At 53.9% G+C, this 5,616-nt stretch overlaps 1 long non-coding RNA gene across 1 annotated transcript; it reads left to right on the forward strand.

The window, feature by feature from the left end:
* The first annotated feature begins 4,288 nt into the window (after positions 1 to 4,288).
* LOC148640471 (uncharacterized) lies at positions 4,289 to 5,395 on the forward strand. Its single transcript, XR_015930041.1, has 2 exons — positions 4,289 to 4,735; positions 5,173 to 5,395. It is a non-coding gene; the product is annotated as an uncharacterized LOC148640471 (long non-coding RNA).
* Positions 5,396 to 5,616: the final 221 nt, after the last annotated feature.

A 5,616-nucleotide genomic window follows, 5' to 3' on the forward strand; every position in this document is an offset into this window, starting at 1 on the left:
TGCCCCTGCCCCAGCACAGACCACACACTCCTGCCCCTGCCCCAGCACTGACCACACACTGCTGCCCCAGCACTGACCACACACTCCTGCCCCAGCACTGACCACACACTCCTGCCCCTGCCCCAGCACTGACCACACACTCCTGCCCCAGCACTGACCACATACTCCTGCTTCTGGACTGACCACACTGCTGCCCCTGCACTGACCACACACTCCTGCCCCAGCACTGACCACACACTGCTGCCCCAGCACTGACCACACACTCCTGCCCCTGCCCCTGCACTGACCACACACTCCTGCCCCAGCACTGACCACACACTCCTGCCCCTGCCCCTGCACTGACCACACACTCCTGCCCCAGCACTGACCACACACTCCTGCCCCAGCACTGACCACACACTCCTGCCCCTGCCCCAGCACTGACCACACACTGCTGCCCCTGCCCCAGCACTGACCACACACTCCTGCCCCTGCCCCAGCACTGACCACACACTCCTGCCCCTGCCCCAACACTGACCACACACTCCTGCCCCTGCACTGACCACACACTCCTGCCCCAGCACTGACCACACACTGCTGCCCCTGCCCCAGCACTGACCACACACTCATGCCCCTGCCCCTGCACTGAACACACACTCCTGCCCCTGGACTGACCACACACTCCTGCCCCTGCACTGACCACACACTGCTGCCCCAGCACTGACCACACACTCCTGCCCCAGCACTGACCACACACTCCTGCCCCTGCCCCAGCACTGACCACACACTCCTGCCCCAGCACTGACCACACACTCCTGCCCCTGCCCCAGCACTGACCACACACTCCTGCCCAAGCACTGACCACACACTCCTGCCCCTGCCCCAGCACTGACCACACACTGCTGCCCCTGCCCCAGCACTGACCACACACTCCTGCCCCTGCACTGACCACACACTCCTGCCCCTGCCCCTGCACTGACCACACACTGCTGCCCCAGCACTGACCACACACTCCTGCCCCTGCCCCAGCACTGACCACACACTGCTGCCCCAGCACTGACCACACACTCCTGCCCCAGCACTGACCACACACTCCTGCCCCTGCCCCAGCACTGACCACACACTGCTGCCCCTGCCCCAGCACTGACCACACACTCCTGCCCCAGCACTGACCACACACTCCTGCCCCTGCCCCAGCACTGACCACACACTCCTGCCCCTGCACTGACCACACACTCCTGCCCCAGCAATGACCACACACTCCTGCCCCTGCCCCTGCACTGACCACACACTCCTGCCCCAGCACTGACCACACACTCCTGCCCCAGCACTGACCACACACTGCTGCCCCTGCCCCAGCACTGACCACACACTCCTGCCCCAGCACTGACCACACACTGCTGCCCCTGCCCCAGCACTGACCACACACTCCTGCCCCTGCCCCTGCACTGACCACACACTGCTGCCCCAGCACTGACCACACACTCCTGCCCCTGCCCCAGCACTGACCACACACTGCTGCCCCTGCCCCAGCACTGACCACACACTCCTGCCCCAGCACTGACCACACACTCCTGCCCCTGCCCCAGCACTGACCACACACTGCTGCCCCTGCCCCTGCACTGACCACACACTCCTGCCCCAGCACTGACCACACACTCCTGCCCCTGGACTGACCACACTGCTGCCCCAGCACTGACCACACACTGCTGCCCCTGCCCCAGCACTGACCAGACACTCCTGCCCCAGCACTGACCACACACTGCTGCCCCTGCCCCAGCACTGACCACACACTCCTGCCCACTCCTGCCCCTGCCCCAGCACACTCCTACCCCTGCACTGACCACACACTCCTGCCCCTGGACTGACCACACACTCCTGCCCCTCCCAGTGTGTGGTCAGTGCTGGGGCAGGGGCAGGAGTGTGTGGTCAGTGCTGGGGCAGGAGTGTGTGGTCAGTGCTGGGGCAGGGGCAGCAGTGTGTGGTCACTCCTGCCCCAGCACTGACCACACACTCCTGCCCCTGCCCCTGCACTGACCACACACTCCTGCCCCTGCCCCAGCACTGACCACACACTCCTGCCCCTGCACTGACCACACACTCCTGCCCCTGGACTGACCACACACTCCTGCCCCTGCCCCAGCACTGACCACACACTGCTGCCCCTGCCCCAGCACTGACCACACACTCCTGCCCCAGGACTGACCACACACTCCTGCCCCAGCACTGACCACACACTCCTGCCCCTGCACTGACCACACACTGCTGCCCCTGCCCCTGCACTGACCACACACTCCTGCCCCAGCACTGACCACACACTCCTGCCCCTGCCCCAGCACTGACCACACACTCCTGCCCCAGCACTGACCACACACTGCTGCCCATGCCCCTGCACTGACCACACACTCCTGCCCCAGCACTGACCACACACTCCTGCCCCTGCCCCAGCACTGACCACACACTCCTGCCCCTGCCCCAGCACTGACCACACACTCCTGCCCAAGCACTGACCACACACTCCTGCCCCTGCCCCAGCACTGACCACACACTCCTGCCCCTGCCCCTGCACTGAGGACACACTCCTGCCCCAGCACTGACCACACACTCCTGCCCCTGCCCCTGCACTGAGCACACACTCCTGCCCCAGCTGCTGCTCTGTGAAAACCCCACACCCACGCAAGCCCACGCCGTGTGGGAGCTCTGCCTCCAGCCCCGGCTCACACTGACTTGGCTGTCGCGTGTTTCTGTCTCCGGCGATTCCTTTCCTGTCTTGGTACCGGAGCCTCCACGCAGGTACACGCCTAAAGGGTCATGATCGTTTGATACATCGTTTCCAGGAGCAAAACCAACCGAAAATCAAGCTTCAGTGTGGTGTATCCGCTTTCGATTATGCAATGTTTGATATTTTATTATTGTGACATTTTCAGAGAGGAAATCATCAACAATTTCCATCATTTATCTTCACACAACATTTGCTTGCGAACTAGAAACTAGAATGGCCTACCTTTTCTTGAGAGCGGCTTTTATACAGCACCGACAGTGTTCGGGATCTTCTTCATTTGTAATCTTTCCACTGCATCATGTAGAGTAGGCAGAATACTTTAAACACACATGGTGCTTTAAAAAGTTGTTACCTTGACCTGACAAGTAAGCAGAGTGTCTGGCTAGAGATTAAAAAAAAACTATACCTTAACAGACGCACATCGTGAAAAATACCTTGATGCCCTGTTTCAAAGTTCTTTAAAAAAGTCTTGTAGCGGACAATGTTTTGGTAGTGGTCTAGGTAGTGTAGACCTAGGTAGTGTATCATCTGATCTCTGGTTTAATTGTTCATCCTGCATTTTGCCTTTATTATTAAATTACAAAAAAAAACTAAAATACAAAATATGTCTTAAACGGAACTTTTGAATTAATGAATTAAAACGAATTATCGTCAAAACAAAATCGAAAGCACGAACACAATAATATAATGTTCATAGACTTTATATTTCTATTATTTTTTGTAAGTGCACAGCAGAAGGTATTTCCCCTACCTTAAATATACGATTGAAAGTGTTCAAATACCGTGTATGCATTACAGAAAGCACCGGAGACAGTTATCCTGCACATAAAAATGTATTTATTTCGAAGAGTACGGGACATTGTGAATCAATAAAGACGTTAGAATAAAAAAATCCGATGTAGTTAGTTTGCAAATAAGTGAAGCATTTTAAAACTAGATTCTCATTGACAGTAAACAAGCCGATCCACCTGGCGCTGCTGGCTTGAACAGCTCTCTGAAAACCCCCGAACAGCTCGGGCCGCGATTGGGTGAAGAGAATCGATACTCTGATTGGGTAAAGCGCCACAGCGGAAGTTCCGAGAGCATGTAGACACACAGGTGACGGATGTTCTTCTTGGTCCAAACACTGTAGCCCCGGTTAACCGTGTGTGCTGTATGAGCACGCTTGATACACAGTAACACATCCATTGGTTTCCAGCTACTGATCAATCTAAGAGAAGTCGCACTGAGGTCAAAACTGAAGAGCAGACAAAGAATGTCATGGCATCCACAGCGCGTTCACGACTCCGATAGCATGTCACGATAGGAGTGCGCGCATCACGATCACATCGCTATACCTATTGCGACTGGCACATCACAGTCATGGAGCCACTGTCGCGACATCAAGTCCATATATCGCAATATGACATACCCAGACAAAACGCCCCGCCCCCATGTCGCGACATGAAGCCCATATATCACGTACTTTACAACCACAGATTTGTCACAGATGGTTATCTGGTTGGCATGCGTCATGTCTTAGTATTATTCACATCTAAGGAGGCTCATATGTTTATGGATATTGATTGTCTTTAAAATGCTAAGGGTACGAGCTAAACTGTAACGCTCTGTTACTCTGTAAGCTTGAACTCGGCAGACGGGGTCACTGGAGGTCAAAGTCGCCGTGCATGGTCACGTGATCGACGGAAAAACAAGGCTCTATATCTCGGGAACGAAACCAGCACAAACGCTACTTTCAACGGCACAAACCGGCACCAACGCAGCACTAACGAATGAGGGGGTTTCATGGTTTGTGTTGTCTGTAGCGCGGCAGCGTCACGGAGCCCGAGCAGCGCTTGAGCGAAGCGGTTTTCCTTGAGCAGCCGAGCCCCACGGGCGGTGCCGTGCTGACAGACGGCAGGAGGAGGAGGAGAGCACCTGGCGAGAAAAACAACAGCAGCGAAGGAGAAAGTGTCAGACGGATTCACGTCAGAAGTATCCTTCTTCTTGCTCGGCCAGTTACACCGCTTCACTGGCATCTACAGACATTCACACCGCACACACCACCCAGGAAACAGAAGTAACGGCACATGTGAGGCAGATTTATTTTTTTAATTTTTATTAAACATATAGAATTTACAGATACAAATACAACAACAAGAGGATCAGAGTCATGTACAAGAGAAAAAAAACGCAGCAGAAAAAAAGCATTTAACTACCAGAGGTAATTAAGTAAGTATGTGATCAAATTGTATATTTTACACGTATCATATTTTCCTTGCTTTAATATTTCTCAATTATTTATAAACTTTAGTTTCAACCTGCATGCGTTTCCTGTAAAAAATAAAACTCAGCACACAGTTTTTTACAAAACAAAAAAAAAACGTTTTTCTTTTAACAACATTTAGACAGAGGCAGATTTTTTTTTTTAGACAGAGGCAGATACCCAGCATGGTCCGGGGTCTGGCTGCGTCATCGAGCTGCGACGGTCCACCTCCCCCTTCTCCAGACCCTCGAGCTTGTGCGACCCGGCCGGCGCGTCGGCAAGGTTTTTAAACACAGCTCGCTCAGAGATCGTGGGTTAAAACCTTTCTGACAATCGAGACTGTACCCCTTCAAACTCACTTTGTATTAAACGCACCTTTAAGAGAAATACTTGATCTGAACCGCGCTTTCGTCTGCCCCAGTTTGTCAACCCGTTAGACACTTGTGTAGCGCAAAACTACAGCGCGCATCTGTCTGCAATAGTCAGTTCCACGAAACTGAAAGTAAGTGAAATATTGCCAGACTGTCGATTTTTCTTTTCTTGAAGTGTCCTAGAGGTTCTCCAATTTTTCCTCCGTGAGATGCGTGAAGAAGCAATGATTGCAGAGAAC

The sequence above is a fragment of the Lepisosteus platostomus genome, chromosome 25 (assembly GCF_059453375.1).
Source record: "Lepisosteus platostomus isolate fLepPlt1 chromosome 25, fLepPlt1.hap1, whole genome shotgun sequence".
Lineage (NCBI taxonomy): Eukaryota > Metazoa > Chordata > Actinopteri > Semionotiformes > Lepisosteidae > Lepisosteus > Lepisosteus platostomus.